The following is a 17,165-nucleotide window of genomic DNA, read 5'->3' on the forward strand; positions in this document are numbered from 1 at the left end:
TGTTTAGCCTATTTGTAGTTGAGTTGTGCTCACTCTCCCGATCCTTTGTTCAAGTATCCTAGTTGAGACTACATCAGATAATGACATCTTTTAAATTTTTTTTTCTTGGAAATCATTGACACCTTTTAATAGTGAGATTCTGTTATGTCACTTTCAACTTATTTTTGAAAACTCTTTTATATTCTTTCTTAAAAACCTATTGAGAACAAGACAAGGGGTAACAAAAGGTGTTAAATTCTAAATGCACCTATAAAGGCGTCATTCAAACATCCCTTTAAGGCAAAACAACTGTTAGCTCGGTTGTTCAGTGATATGTCAGTTGAGTGCATCGGCCCCTAGGAGGTCAAGGGATCAACTTCTCCCGGTTGCATACTTGGGCAAAATATGGCCCCATAGAGAACGACCAATAAGTGAAGGTGAAAAGTTCCTTGGTATGCGCATGCAACATGACTTTACGTGAACTACACACTCACATGCAAGGGGAAATTATCCTCTCCAATTCCTCAAGCTTGGCAGTGCGACAATGCTGGATGGAGATGTCGACACATAGCAGCTCAGACATTCAACGATCCCATGGAAGGGTGATATAGAAATTATGACCATTGGATATTTAATAAAGAGATTGTCTAAATGACACCTCTATAGGTGTATTTAGAACATGTAACTTACTTTTGATTGCCCAATGTGTTTATTAAAAAAAAAAAAAAGAGTAAAAGAGGGTCTTTCTTTTAATTTATTTGAAAGAGATTTCCATTATAAAAATTTCAAGGGATATCATTGCCTTGCATGTGAAATGATATGATTTTTTTTTTTCGGTGGAAAGAAATGATATGATTTTAACCTCACTAAAAGAAGAAAAAAAATGCATTATACTAGAAGGGCAAAAAAAAAAGAAGAGTTAAATATGCCTACCCCCTAAAATGCACCCAATATTCCTCGTACCCCTCTAAGGTTCTGATAAGTCCACGTACCACCCCTGAAAATTCCATGCTACCCCTACTTTACCCTCTTAAAGCCATTAAGTCCATACCAAACATTAAATGCTATAAAATGACCAAACTACCCTTTCTTCTATCTTTTCTAAAACTTGAACAGACCTAATTGCCCGGACTTATTTGCTAAATTTTGAAAAGATCAAAATGCCCTCATCTTCCCCAAATCATCATCTTCTTTTACAATGTAGATACCCAATACCACCACCACCACGATCGAGTCCCCCTTTCAATGTCTCTCATACAATCTAAATAAGGGTTGATGTTCTCTGTGCCGTAGCGCAGGCTATACCCAGACATATGAGTTGGTCATTCCGGGGGCAGAGTGGTCATTTAGCCCACCCCATGTGTCTGGGCACAACCTCCAACCCCGGCACAGAGAACATCTGGCCTAATATTTTATACACTAGTCCCTGAGTACTCATACTTCTCTATTCTCTTTTTTTTGTCTCCCATACATTTTCGAGTCATTGTATTCTTTATTTTAGAGGTTGTCATACCCCATTTAATATCACTTAATAAGCAAATAATGGGCAACGAAATAATGTTATTTTAATGGTTTACTCACTCTATCTCTACGTATTCATTAAAATATTCAAAAATATGATGTTTATTCAACAAAATTGATGATATTTTAATAGTTTATTAGATATCTGTCTGTGCATTCGTCAAAAAAAAAAAAAACAAACATATTTTTATTGGTTTTGATTCAAAACCAATCTATACCGAAAATAAATCCGTTACCTGGAAATCAAACTCAAACCGAAACCAAACTGCACTGAGACCGAAACCACACTATTCCTTGTTGGTTTGGTTTCGGATTCCTCCAATCTCATACAGAAACTCATCAAAACCGACCGATTGACACCCCTATTTGCATGAAGGATTCTCTACCAGGTAAAAGGGGGTTCCATTTAATTTCCCAACAAGCCCATGACAGTCTGAGAAGATTGCAAACTGATGAAATCCCAGGCTTAGAGATAGAAGCATTGCATCTCTGATTCCTTCAGCGTCCAATGCCACTGTTGAAGCCCTATACATGATTTGCATTTTGCTGCAATGAACTGTTTTCTCCTAGTAAAAAATAATCGCACTTTTTTTTTCCTCCTTTTTTAGTCTTTGAATTCCAAGCTCCATCTGTGAAAGCTAGCACAGAATCTGGGGAAATAGATGTAAAGTTGTCATTGAAAGATAAAGGAATTTAGTGTGCTAGAAACATTCATAAAGGTTTCATCAAGTCCAACTGTGCCCAGCCTACCTTCTTACTGAATGTTGAAATAATGCTAAAATGGTAGCATGGAGACTCCTACCTTGTTCCTTGTTTTCCATATTTGCCAAAGCAAAGAGGACCATTGGATTTGACAATCTCGCTGACCGTGAATTACATCCTTGCACCAAATCATATTACATTTCGCCTTAGTAAGAATGTCAATTTGGAACCGAAACCAACTGAACCAAAATAAATTTCCTCTAAACTGTATTAATACTTAGTAGTTTAATGTATAATTAATCTTATCATTTCACATGGACAATGATAATTTATTAAAAAAATTATTTTGAAAACTTGTTTTTTAATTTTCCAAGACTAAAATAACTTTTGGGAATATAACAAGAGCGCGCCTCCCTCCCCCAAAAAAAAAAAAAAAAAAATTTTTCAATTTTAATGTAACCAACCTTTGGTTACAAGAAGATTTTTTCTATATAATATAACTTGTTTATCTTTTAATAGGTTTCTAACAAACCACATGGATGAAATCCTTGTGGGCTCAAATTTTCCACTTGAATAGCAGGTGACTTACACTGATCTTCCACCCCTTCCCAAATTCCAACTAAGAATTACCACATTGATGGAAAAAAAAAAAACTACCCAGACAAACTTGGCTATGTAAACTACATATAGAATCAGCCTCATGGTTGTCTAACCTTACAATAGAAATGAAATTTACCACAAAAAAAAAAAAAAACAGTAATGAAAGAGTGCGAGGTAGAGTAGATAACACGATTCACTAATCTACAACTTAAACCATACGGCATTGTTAAGTTGGTGGAGGAAGTTCAGAACACATCGGTATCACCTTGCCCGGGTGGGGTCTACCCCATTCTAGTAAGACTTGGGGGCCGGAACTGGATTGGGCAGGAAATGGAGCAAATAATTTTCCGTATCACCCTAAACTATATTTTTACCCACAGGTAGGCCCTACGTCCCTAAAGTCTCTCTTTCTCTCTCCAACATTGTCAGTTCCCAAGTAGAGTAGACCCAGAGAGTCTATTTAAGGAGAGCCATCTGCTTGGTCATGGTTATCACAATCCATGACAAGGTTCAAGTCTGAACGTTTAGCTCTTTCCTTAGTGCTTGTTCTCACAATGCTGCTTGCACTTCACTGTGGCAGCAGCAATGCAACCAGTAGTGTAGGGAATAACCCTTGGGACTCGAGGAAGATTGGTAACGCAGGGGGAGATGGTAAAATACATTTTGGTCAGTGTGCCAAGCGACAGTTCTGTTGGAATCATAGGTGTTGGTGTTGTCAGACAACTCCACCTTACGAATGTTACACTGAACAGAACGACTGCTTGGAGAAGTGCCCACCATTTTCTCCTCCTCACTCTGCAACTAGCAAGAGAAACCCATCTGGAGGGTCACCACCATAGTTGATAGCAGCAATGATATATAATAAAAAGGTTACACTCATTATCATTAGCTAAATTGACTTCAGAATTTCTGTGTAACCAATACTATCTGTCAATAAAAGATCATTGATAATGTTTATGTCTTTGCAGATCGATGTTGTTATTTTTTTTTTGTTATTCCCACATTATTAATGTTAACTGGACATTAATGATGATAGAGGTGTATAAGAGAGAGAGAGAGACAGAGAGAGATAGATCACCATAAAAGCTCCTGAAAACCAGTGAATCTGCAATCTAAAACCATGGGTCCAAAAACCAAAACTTATGAAACCTGTGACCCATGAAGCCCCACTAAACCTCTTTGAAACTACACCTGAAATGTGAAACCTATGATCCAAGAAGTTCCACTAAATCCTCCAAACAGAAACTTATGATCCAAGAAATCCCACTAAATCCTGTGATAAACATTTCAAACTTACAATGAAATAAGGTGGCTTTATCTACCAAACAGAAGATAGAGAGAGAATAGACGCCCTTGTAGCTAAAACATGGGCATTTTTTACTAAACACCTAGGAAGATTAGCTGAAAACTGAAACTGGATTTGCACTTCACCGCTACGAAATATCCTTTATGATTCCTGATAAAGACTCATCGTCGCCTACTAGATGAAGTCATCTTCCAAGCCCCATCCGTATAAATTTTAAAGTGGCCAGAATTAGAATTAGGGAAATTCATGTTAACAGCAACAGGGGATCTTTGATAAGAGGGTTTATCGCTGCAAAAACCTAAGAATGTTTAAAAACAAAAGAATTCCTAGATTTCCAAATCTGCTATAATACAATGGGTCATCTGCCACAATAAACAGACCCATTGTATTATGGCATCGGTTTTCTCAGGAAATATAGATGATTGATTCAAGAAAGAAGATAAAACATCCTTAAAAGAATCACCTAGAATACTTTGGGTAGATAATTTGAAAGGAGAAGCAAGCCAGCAACAAGAAGCATAAGCGCAATGAAAGAGGCATGCAGAAGTGATTCCTCCGTGCCACCACACACAGTACACATAGCATCATTAGCAACACAACGTTTAAACAGAGAAGATTTAACAGTTAATGTATCTGAACAGCAACGCCAGAGGAAATGTTTAAGTTTGGGAAGAAGAGGCAGATTCCAAATTCTCTTCCAAATAGGATCAACTACATTACAAGAACTACCAGGTTGTCTATTAATATCCAAAGATAATGCAAAGATATGAGCAGAATTAAAAGAAAATTCTCCATTACAAAGGGTTCTTGATAATCAATCTCATAGGTTTGGGTGAAGCCCTTGGCAACTAAGCATGCCTCGTATCTGTTAATAGTTCCATCTGCCCTTTCTATGATTGTAAAAACTCATTTGCATTGAACTAACATCTTCTCTTCAGGGCAAGGGACAAGTTCTTAGGTACCATTTTTGTTTAAAGCTTGCATTTCTTCTAGCATGGCAGCCTTCTACTTCAGATCTTTGAGGCCTCATTTGTTTAGAGGGGAAGGTGGGGTGGGATTGTTGGGAAGATGGGACCCATGTGTTGGTAGGGTGGAAATGTTGAGGTAAAGTTAAGGTAAAGTTACTTTTTCCATGAACAATAACACAGTAACCAAAGTCCCACCAATTTGGTGGGACTTTGGATAGCAAAGGAATTAATGATGTCTCCTGAGCTTTTGTAAGTTTACCACCCCAAATTAACCAAACAAGGTTGGGATGGGATTTTGAAGTGCCACATCAGCATTTTCCCACCCCAATTCTCCTACCCCACCTAAGTCCCCTCTAAACAAACTAGGCCTGATGGATTCTTTCCAATCCTGTGGAATAGACACAAAAGACAACAAGGAAACAAAATCCTAATATGGGAAATGGGATGTTGAGTACAAGACTGAACTCCTTTTCGGATAGCAATGGGACGGTCATCATGCAAAGGGTTAATAATTATTAGGAAAACTGTCAGATGCATAAGAGATATTACCAATGGTGAGGGCGAATCTGGTGGAAGCACCATAGTGGGATATGGTTGGTCACCCATGGTATCCTTTTTCTTGGATCTATTCCGAGTGTAGGTTATCACATCCTAGGCAGGCTGAACCAATGTCTCCCCCTTACCATCATCAGTATGCTCCCCTTGAATTGGAAGTATATCAATAACTAAAAAAGACTCTTCCTCAAGACTCTCCCCATGAATAGGTGACATGAAGTATGGTTTAGACTCGTGGAAGGTAACGTTCATGGTAACATAAAGTTGACGAGAAAGAGGCTGAAAACATTAGTAACCCTTTTGAGAGGCCGAATAACCAAGGACAATACACCAAATAACACAAGGATTTAACTTGGACAGAAAAGGAGAGGAGTTATGGGTAAAGCAGAGGCACCCAAAAACTGTATGAGGCCGGGAGGAAACAATACTAGGGTCTAGGAGAAAAGATAGAGGTATCTTAAAATTAAGAACGCCGGACGATACCCTATTGATAAGGTATGCAACATTGAGAACATCTCCCCAATAGGTTTTTTGGACACCAATAGTGAACATCAAGGCACAGGTCACATCAAGGAGAGGACGATATTTATACTAAAAAAAGTCATTTTGTTCAAGTGTCTTAACACAAGAGGTTTGGGAGAGAATGCTGAAAGAGTCAAGGTATTGCTGAAACCTACCATCAATGTATTCTGTACCATCATCACTTCGAAGGACCCGAATAGTGGCATTGAATTATGTTCGAATCATGGCATGGAAGGACTAAAAAAAAGAGAAAACATCAGATTTATTATGGAGAAGATAAACCTATGTTAGAAATGTGCAATTATCAATAAAAGTAATAAACCAACTGAAACCGTTATGATCAATGGTCCGAGAAGGACCCCATATATTAGAACAAATAATGGAAAAAGGGGAATCACTTTTATTATCACTAGGAGGTTCTTGTGTATTTAGCAAATTCACACACATCATAATGAAATGGTTCCAAACCACAAACTTTAACTAAATCAGTAAACATAGAACATAAAACATGAAAAGATGGATGTCCAAGACTACGGTGCCATTGGTGGAGTTGAGTAAGAGAGCAATCTGAGCGAAAGGTATGAGCTAAAGCAGGGGAAGTCAACGCTGGTGGAGATTCAAAGTAATAAAGCCCATTACAGACCTGACCATACCCATTCGTTGCGTGCATCACCATAAGAAGAAAGTAAGAGACTTAATAGGAATGAAATTACAATAGGTAAAGATAAGAATAAAAATCCTACAAGGCAAGTAGGATACGGATTCCTTCTAGTGAATCCGCTAATACCATGTGAAGAAGGAAACCACGTTGAAGGGAATTATGTGATTATTCATTATTCTATGTGGGGTTAAATACCCAAAACAGTACAAGATAAGTATCCCTGTGAATAAGGGATAAGATATGAGAGATTTACAATAAGAAGAAAGTAAGAGACATAATAGGATGAAATTACAATAGGTAAGGATAAGAATAAAAATCCTAGAAGGCACCTAGGATACGGATTCCTTCTAGTGAATCCGCTAACATAACCTTAATAAACTAGGAAAGTAAGGTAAAAATAAGGTGTTGCAGACTAGGCTATGACTCAGCATCCCTAACTACAACCACTAGGACAGTTATCTCAACACCTACCTACCTCCCAAACACACACTCTCTCTCTCTCTCTCTAAGTAGACCAAGACAAGTCTATTTAAGGCAACCTTCTTCTTGATCTTTGTTATCTGTTATCACTTATCACCATCCATATGGCAGGGTTCAACTCTTATCGCTTAGCTCTTTCCTTAGTGCTTGTCCTCACAATGCTGCTTGCACTTCACCTTGGCAGCAGCAATGCAACCAGTACTGTGGGGAATAACCCTAGGGACTTGAGGAAGATTGGTACCGGAGGGGGAGATGGTAAAATACATTTGGGTCAGTGTATCCATGAAAAGTTCTGTTTGGGTAATTGTTGGTGTTGTCAGACATCTCAAAAGGATGATTGTTACCAGGAACAAAACGACTGCTTGCAGAAGTGCCCACCATTTTCTCCTCCTCACTCCGCAACTAGGAGAAAACCTTCTGGCGGCTCACCAACATAGTTGATAGCAATGATATATAATAAAGGTTACACTCATTAGCTTTACTTTAGCATTTCTGTGTAACCAAGACTATCACTCAATACAATTAAGATCATTATAATGAATTATGTTTTAGCAGATCTTGTTATGGTTTTTTTGTTAATTCCACATTATCAATGTTAACTAGACAATGGTGATAGAGGTGTAGATATTCGAAGCGAGCAGGTAGTTCATAGTTGGCACTCCCTCACTTGACAGGGCTTTCGCCATGCTGGCCATAGAGTTGCTGAGAGAGAGAGAGAGATCACCATAAAATCTTTTGAAAACCAGTGAATCTACAATCTGAAACAATGAAACCTAAAACCTTGAGTCCATAAACCAAAACTTGTGAAACCTGTGACCCATGAGGCCCACTAAACCTCTTTGAAACCAAACCCGAAAAATGAAACCTATGATCCTAGATATACCACTAAATCTTCTAAACTGAATCCTATGATCAAAGAAATCCCACTAAATCCTCTGTGACAAAGTACCATTTATGGAAAACCAAGCGATACAGACTACACACGTTGGGCCATATTGTTGAGATGGACCCTGATCTTCTACGGCGCCATGGGCAGAGCGGCCTGAGCGGCGCACATACAGGTCGTCCTGCAATGACCGCCTTGCCCCTACCCGAGCACCTTGCCCAAGCGGGGGTAAGACGATCATTGCAGGGCACCCTGTTTGTGCGCCGCTCAGGCCGCTCTAGGCAAGGCACCGTAGATGATCTCGATAGCCTACCAAATTCTACTTGTCATTTATTCAAAGAATCCCACTCAGATTTCCAAATCATTAGTCATGTACTAGGAAAACAGGAGATCTAACAGAAAACTTCTAGGGTGTGTTGGTGGCATTTTTCTTTCTTTAAATGTATCCTAGCAACATTAGATCAATAGCTGCTTTTACAACCTTTTTTTTTCTTTTTTTGATAGGTAATATCAAATTTATTGCGGAAGAGAAAAGAAAAACAATTTACAAAGACAAAGAGAATACTGCCTGAGCCATTCAAAGATAGACCGTACGAGAAGTAGAGGATCCCAAGACAAACATAACACCTCCAAGGGAACAAAAGACGACCCATAATGATCCTAAAAAGGGGAAGCCCCAAAAGGGGACATACCAAATAAATGCAAAGAGTGAGAGACTATCTTGAAGACCAAATTGGCTGAACAATCCATTTCTTTTCTTTTTTTTTGGTAAAAGAACACCCCATTTCTCCACAGCCTACAGGGTATTGATTCCAAGGGGAATTGGGCCCCTTAATCACAGTTTTAATAATCAAATTGGAATTGATCTCAGCCAATACCAATCCGGATTGCCGTGAATGAAGTTAAATCGGATGGATTTACTCCAGATTTTCTTTTAAAACAAAATCAAATTATTTTCACTTCTTTGCTCCTGGTCCATACCGATCCACCGATACAGATTGCCAAGGAATCAGTATTACCGTCTATCGATTCTGATATGAATTGCCCAATTCAAGTGATCTGAATGTATTGATTCCTCAAACCATGCTTACAACCATACCTGCCACGGTTTTTTTTTAACACCCCCTTAAATCTCCGTCCCAAGCAGGATTCCATCACAAGACCGCGCTACACCATGTGCTAGACTGCACCTTCAACCATAATTGTCTTGGTTGTATATTGTAAGGTTTTTTTGGTGAATATATATTGTAAGTTTAACTTCTATAGAAATATTTTTCAATCAAATAGCATTAATATTTAAAGAAAAAAGAAAAAGAAAAAAGGAAAACGTTTTACGCATGGTCATGTATTTATATGGTAATCCCTTCCACCGTTGAATGAGGGAGAGAGGGGATGTGCCAATATGGTATTACACTTTTGACCCACGCCATCCAACGGTTGAAAAGCATGGTCATGCATAAAAACTAAAAAAAAATTTGAAAAAGTATACTTGAGTGGTAAAAAAAATTTTTATATGTGATATATTCATCTACGAATGATCTGCCCTCTTTGGGGCAGCCTTCACATGAATTGGGGAATTCATAATTGATAAGGCTTTCTCAAGTAGATGAAATCAACACTTCAAGGTTGTAGAAGCAATAGATTTGATCACATTTACCAATTTTTTATGGGTGTTTTTCATGTGTCTCTCTCCTGAGGTATTATTTTTGAATAATTTTGCGCGTCCCTGAGGTTCTTAAAAGGTAAGATATGTCTAGGACTAAAAATGTTAAAAACAAAGGGTAAACCGACAAAAATGTCCTTGTAAAAAAACCAAAAAAAAAATGCAACTCATTTTCTCAAAATCGTTTAGGATTTGAAAAAAAATGTTGCAGGGACCGAATTTCTCCCTCCCAAGTTAAAACCTCAAATCTGTTGGACCTATCAAGCAAATAACGCAACAACAAACCTCCCAATCGTTTCAGAGTGGAATGGATGCAGAAAGTCTTGCCACTCAAATATTTTGAATAAAAACCAGAAAACGAAGTTGCTCACGATCTACAGTGATGCGCCGCTGCTTGTCACGGACGAGGTAGAGGGGACGAGGGTCCGCCGGTCCGGTAGCGGGTTTAGGGCTTTAGCCTTTGGGGACGAAGATCAATTGAATTCACCACTCAAGTGAATCATCTCAATCTATATACAAAATCCCCAGATTTTTAAAAAGAGAGAATTTCGAATTCCACTCAGAAAATCATAGAGCATAAAAAAAAAAATACTCAAACAACTGAAGAATTAAAACAACAAAAACCAAAACGAGAAATGATGGAGAAAGAGAACTAACAGGCAGGCCGGAACTGATGGAAGCCTCGACCATCTGCACGAACCCAGTCAACAACTTTGGAGATGGGCAGCCTCGTTTTTTGAGTCGACGGCAAAGACGTAGACGGAGCCCGGGCAGCCTTTCCGGCCATCTTAAAGAGAGTTTGTGCAGTTTGACACAATGCCACCAATGGCCACACAAGGCATTGACAAAAGAAGCCTCTGCCTCTATCTCTCCCTCTCCCTCTCTTTCGCTCAATTTCAATTGTAACAGAGCTCTCTGGAGACGATGAGTCTCATACTGTACAAGGTCGAAATTACAGAAATTCCCCTTATATAAACCAGTAGTGTTAGCATTAAAGACTAATGAAAGCAGAAGGAAAACCCTAGAGCACGAGTACAGTGTGGAAGAGAACCAACCAAAGCTCTATCCTTTTTCAAACCCTAAACGATTTGGGGAAATTGAATTTTTAGATCTTATTGATTTGTAGATTGTGTGACATCAAATTTTTAGGTACTTTGAATCAATTTTGTATACGAAGTCTAAATATTGGTGAAGGGGAAAAATCAGGTGATAACATTCAAAGCACTCAAGGTGAACCTGGTTTCTCTTTCTTTCCCTTGCTCAAATTTCTTCCCTGTTCTGCCATTGGAAAAAAGTCAAGCTTTAGGGTTCTTCTAAAATAGGTTCATTTTAGCATGAAGGGCATTTTGGTTAATTAAGGTATAATTATAGTCAATTTTTTCTTGCATGGGCATTTTTATCAATTATCCCGTGTTTTTTACATTTAAGAACCTCGGGTTGGCACACAGTTTTTCAAAATTAAAGGGTGCTTTTATAATTACGTGATACTTCAGGAGAGCTACGTGAAAAACACCCATTTTTTATTTAAAGTTTTCTTTTAATGTCAATTGCAAATCAAAATGGTGGAATAAATAATGAACTGAATTCCAGATTGTAGAAGCATCCCTCGGTGGATTTCTCTCTTGAAGACATTGAATTACACACCACCATCTCTACCCAATAAAAGGAAAAACAAAATTAGGGAGAATTTTATTCTCCTAAGCTTCATCAATCTTATCAGGTTCTCCCCTATCATTTATGTACTTAACCATCTGTTTACTAAAAAAAACAAAAAGTACTTAACCATCGTACAATGCTAGTCGTTTAAATCAGGTCATCTATAAAACTTTATTTTCTTCTTCAAATACAAATTTCATCCTTTAAAATTAACCAAAACTTTCTATGAAAGGTAGTGTACATGGGATATATTCCATGAATGTTCATGAACTCTCTTAGTAATCCATGCACCACTCAGGTTTGTCTGAGTGCATCCCATAGCTCTTTGGCAGAAATGAGCAAGATAAACCTGGGGCTGCTAGTGGAGCATCATTAGCTAAGCAACAGCAGGATCTGTGGGCTTGGAAATATCTCCTGCGATAAGGCCAGAGAAATTGTTCCTGCGAATAGTTAGAAAATAAGCGTGAGACCAGGTAAGGTAGTTCTAACCATTCAACTTGATAGGGCCAAGTTGAAGAGTGTGATGGCAGCCAGGGACCATGACGACCAAGAGGCACACTTTGTTACTCCAAAGGAGGTGTCACTAGGATTTTCGTCACTCATAGCATCCAAATCAGAAAAAGACGTGAAGAGGAGAGTACCAACAACCAAAAGATAGGGTGGTAGCACCAGAGGAGGGTCACGGTGAGATCAAGAGGCAACCAAGGGAGGTCGCGGTGAAGTCGAGCAGCGGTACACCGGCAGCGATGTGCGATGATTTGGGAGATCAATGTAAGGGGAGGGCGACCAAAGAAGGTCATTGCAGCACTAGCGGCGGTGAGGCATAGTGACCAAAGGGTTGCGACGAAGAAGCGAAAACGGCGGCATTGCAGGGGAGGAGACCTGCGGTGAGGTTGGCGACTAAAAGAGGCACAACGAGAAAGTGGTGATGGCAGCATAGGAGGAGAAACCCCGCTGTGAGGCACAATGACCAAGAGAGGTCGTGGCTAGAAAGCAGTGGTAGCGGCAAGCGACTGATCACAACCAGCGACTGTCCGACAATAACAATGAACACTATTCTCTAAGAAGAGAATAACGGTGGGAGAAGGTGTGGAAAGGAGGCGTGATGTTGTTAATAAGGTTAGTGAGGCATGGTTCAGGTCTAATCTATCATGTTAGATGAGGAGGTTGGAATCCCCATGCGCAATGACGATGGAGGAAAAGAACAACTCAAAAAAAAAAGAAAATTAATAAATAAATAAAATAAAATAAAAAAAAAGAACAAAAGATAAAGAAAAAGAAAAAAGAAAATTTTTAAGCCCCATTTATTTAGAGAGATTTTGGTGGGGTGGTAAAGTCGTCAACTTTACCTCAAAATCATGGGATTTGGGATTTGGGGTTGTTTGCTTGACTGGGGTGAGGTATTGAGTAGCAACAAAAATGTTGTCATATTTTCTGTCGGCTATGATGGCACACGATTTCTCCCACCCACTCTCATAAAGTCCTGCAAATTCGACGGGACTTTGTCTAATTACCAGGAAAAGTTGCAGCTCCCCCTTGGCGTACTCGCAAGGGTCTTCTTCCTTCCTCTCACAACTCACCTTCCATGGCGTTGCACCTCCCCCCCCCTGGTGTGACCCTATTGATATCTCGCTTCTTTATGGTACTTTTTATAAACCCACAAGAAATAACGCGAGAGAAAGAAGAAGAGAGAGAGAGAGTCACATTTACACAGTGATTCTATTCTTAAGAGGCGACTGCCAATGGTGGAGAGGCTTCTCGGAAGAAATTAGATGGTGGTGGCGGTGGTATTCTATTCATTTTTCTCATTCCATGCGTTTCCTTTTTTCTTCTCCTCCTCCTTCTTTATCAACATCCCATAGAAATCGAGCATACGAAGTTGGAACATAGCTACATTAACAAAATAACTAAGTTTAGATTAAAGAATCAACTCTTTCAGAAAAACCCAGTTTGAGATAAATAAATCTCAGAACAGATTTCTTGGAAACACTTGATTATCCTGAGGAGATTCAATTAGTGCAAATGGAACATATGAAATCGATTCCTCTCCAATCATCAGGGGCGGCTTTAAAATCTTGGTCAAAGTATCTCTCAGCTCAACGAGAATCTTTGTGGGCATGCCATATCATAGGAGCATAAAGCGACGGAACATTTTCGTCACTCGGGTTTGCCAAAATTTTAAGTAGCTACAAGGATCTCTTCTTAAGCCCTTTCTCTTAGAACTTCCCTACAACAGAGTATATATCCATTAAGACTTGGTTTTAATTGACTTATAACAACAACCCATCAACCCAACAACGATACATGAGGACTGTATAAATTACAGAAGAATATAAAACAGTTGCTTTCAACCTCGACATCCTCCAAGCTTCACCACTTCAATCGACTTTCACCAAACCGCACACCCACCCCCTTGGGATTCAAATTAACCCAACGCATCATCCATCCACACCCTCACTGTGCATCACCCATCACCCATCTCTAAAAATCCTTTTCTGAAACAATGTAGAAGATGAGGTCGAGTACTCCCCAACCCCCAATTTTAACCAAATGCACATAGAATAAGGAAAGCTAGGGAATCCCATTTCGGGATTTCAAATATCCACCCTTGTTGGTCACCCCACCGACACATGGGTCCCACCTTAGCAACTCTCCCACCCCATGAGTCCCTCTAAACAAACGGGACCTTAGGGTTTTGGTCTCTGATACCAAGTTGAGAATCAGAGGTTTTGGTAATAAAGATACAACCTTAGTAAACTAGGAAAGTAAGGTAAAAATAAGGTGTTGACAACTAGGCTATGACTCAGTATCCCAATCTACACCAACTAGGACAGTTATCTCAACACCTGCCTACCTCCCCAAACTCACTCTCTCTCTCTCTAAGTAGACCAAGACAAGTCTATTTAAGGCGACCATCTTCCTGGTCTTGATTATCTGTTATCACTTATAACTTATCACTTATCATCATCCATTTGGCAAGGTTCAACTTTGAACGTTTAGCTCTTTGTTGAGAATTGGAGGTTTAGGTAATAAAGTTACAACCTTAATAAACTAGGAAAGTAAGGTAAAAATAAGGTATTGACAACTAGGCTATGACTCAGCACCCCTATCTACAACCACTAGGACAGTTATCTCAGCACCTACCTACCACCCCAAACACTCTCTCTCTCTCTCTCTCTCTCTAAGTAGACCAAGACAAGTCTATTAAGGTGACCACCTTCTTCTTGGTGTTGGTTATCTGTTATCACTTATCACTGATCACTGATCACTGATCACTGATCACTTACCACTTATCACCATCCATATGGCAGGGTTCAACTCTGAATGTATATATAGCTCTTTGTTGAGAATCAGAGGTTTAGGTAATAAAGTTAAAACCTTAATAAACTAGGAAAGTAAGGTAAAAATAAGGTATTGACAACTAGGCTATGACTCAACATCTCTATTTACAACCATTAGGACAGTTATCTCAGCACCTACCTACCACCCCAAACACTCTCTCTCTCTCTCTCTCTCTAAGTACACCAAGACAAGTCTATTTAAGGCGACCACCTTCTTGGTGTTGGTTATTTGTTATCACTTATCACTTACCACTTATCACCATCCATATGGCAGGGTTCAACTCTAAACATATAGCTCTTTGTTGAGAATCAGAGGTTTAGGTAATAAAGTTACAACCTTAATAAACTAGGAAAGTAAGGTGAAAATAAGGTATTGACAACTAGACTATGACTCAACATCCCTACTTACAACCACTAAGACAGTTATCTCAACACCTACCTACCACCCCAAACACACATTCTCTCTCTCTCTCTCTAAGTTGACCAAAACAAGTCTATTTAAGGCGACCATCTTATAGGTGTTGGTTATCTGTTATCACTTATCACCATCCATATGGCAGGGTTCAACTCTGAACGTTTTGCTCTTTTCTTAGTGCTTGTCCTCACAATGCTGCTTGCACTTCACCTTGATAGCAGCAATGCAACCAGTATTGTAGGGAATAACCCTTGGGATTCAAGGAAGATTGGTACTAAGGGAGATGGTAAAATACCTATTAGTCAGTGCGCCCAACGAAAGTTCTGTGGGAATAATTGTTGGTGTTGTCAGACAACTCCATCTAATGAATGTTACAAGGAACAGAACGAGTGCTTGCAGAAGTGCCCACCATTTCCTCCTCACTCTACAACTACAAGAAACCCATCTGGCGAGTCACCACCATAGTTGATAGCAATGATATATAATAAAGGTTACACTCATGATCTTTAGCTTTACTTTAGCATTTCTCTGTAACCAAGACTATATCACTCAATAAAATTAAGATCATTGATAATGTTTTATGTCTTAGAAGAGCCTGTTATGGGTTTTTTTTTTCCCCGTAATTCCACATTATTTATGTTAATTGGACAATGGTGATAGAGGTGTAGATCCTCGAAGGGAGCAGGTAGTTCATAGTTGACACCACTGTTAGCAAAAACGCGTTTAAAACGAAGTCTTCGTTTTAAACACATTCCCGTTTTTTACCGTTTGAAACACGTTTTGACGTATGTTACCCAAACATACAGTAAAAAATGACAAATGGCAAGCATTCGCGATCTAAACGAGTTTAAAACACATTCCTGTTTTTTTGTCCTTTTTTAAGACCTTGGACTTAACTGACCATATCTTTCTCTCCCGAACTCTAATCAGCCTGATTCTTTCACTGAAGTAAAGATGATTCGAAGGGCTACATTTTTCATGATATTACCTTCAACTCAAGGTCAATGCATGGATATTGAAAATAGAAGCATATATTTCAAATAAAAATTCCTCAATTTATATGAGAATAGTGTCGCTTTTTTGGTTCCCTTTTTTTGAAATATAAATGTTTAAAACCCATACCGTCTGTTTTCCGTTTTTTATTGTTCTCTATTTTTTTTATTGTTTTATTTGACCGTCCATTTATAATTTTTTACCGTTTAAAACCCGCATCGTAGGACTGTTTTTTTGTCGTTCCCGTTTTTGCTAATTATGGTTGACACTCCCTCACTTGAATAGCATTATCACACTAAAAAAAACACTAGGAATATAATCAGAACCACAAGAGTCAACATACATAGGAGAGGTGTGAAAAAAGTGGAGCGTTAAACTCATCCATATGACCGAAAATAGAAATATTCCAACCTCTAAGGATCCGACTTAAAGTATCCAACTTAACCATGAAGTTACAATCACCAATAACCAATTCTTTAAAAGAAACAAGTCTAGTAGTAGTATGAATAACCATAAAATTATGGTCACCAACCAATAAAAGTTTATCAAGAAAAGCAAAAGGCCAATCTTGTAACCATGACTGAGAAACAAAGCATCTGTCAAGACATTCCTTAATCAAATTAAGGGGTATCCATTTATTTGACCAAGTAAAAGGTGACCCTGAAATTTAATTTCTTCCAAATTAAAATAACATTCCACAAGTCTTGGGATGTAAAGGACCCTCAAATTAAAGGACTTGGACTTGAACCAGTTCGTAAAAATCACCAATAATAAGTAAGGGACAACTAATGGAACTAATATAAGAAAACAAAGAAGCCCAACAATCAAATTAAGGGGCATCTGTTTATTTTAGTATTTCTTTTTCTCATTAAAAAAACATGTTATTATCATGCAAAAATGCTTCTCGAGGGCTAAGC

Source organism: Telopea speciosissima, chromosome 1 (genome assembly GCF_018873765.1).
Source record: "Telopea speciosissima isolate NSW1024214 ecotype Mountain lineage chromosome 1, Tspe_v1, whole genome shotgun sequence".
Lineage (NCBI taxonomy): Eukaryota > Viridiplantae > Streptophyta > Magnoliopsida > Proteales > Proteaceae > Telopea > Telopea speciosissima.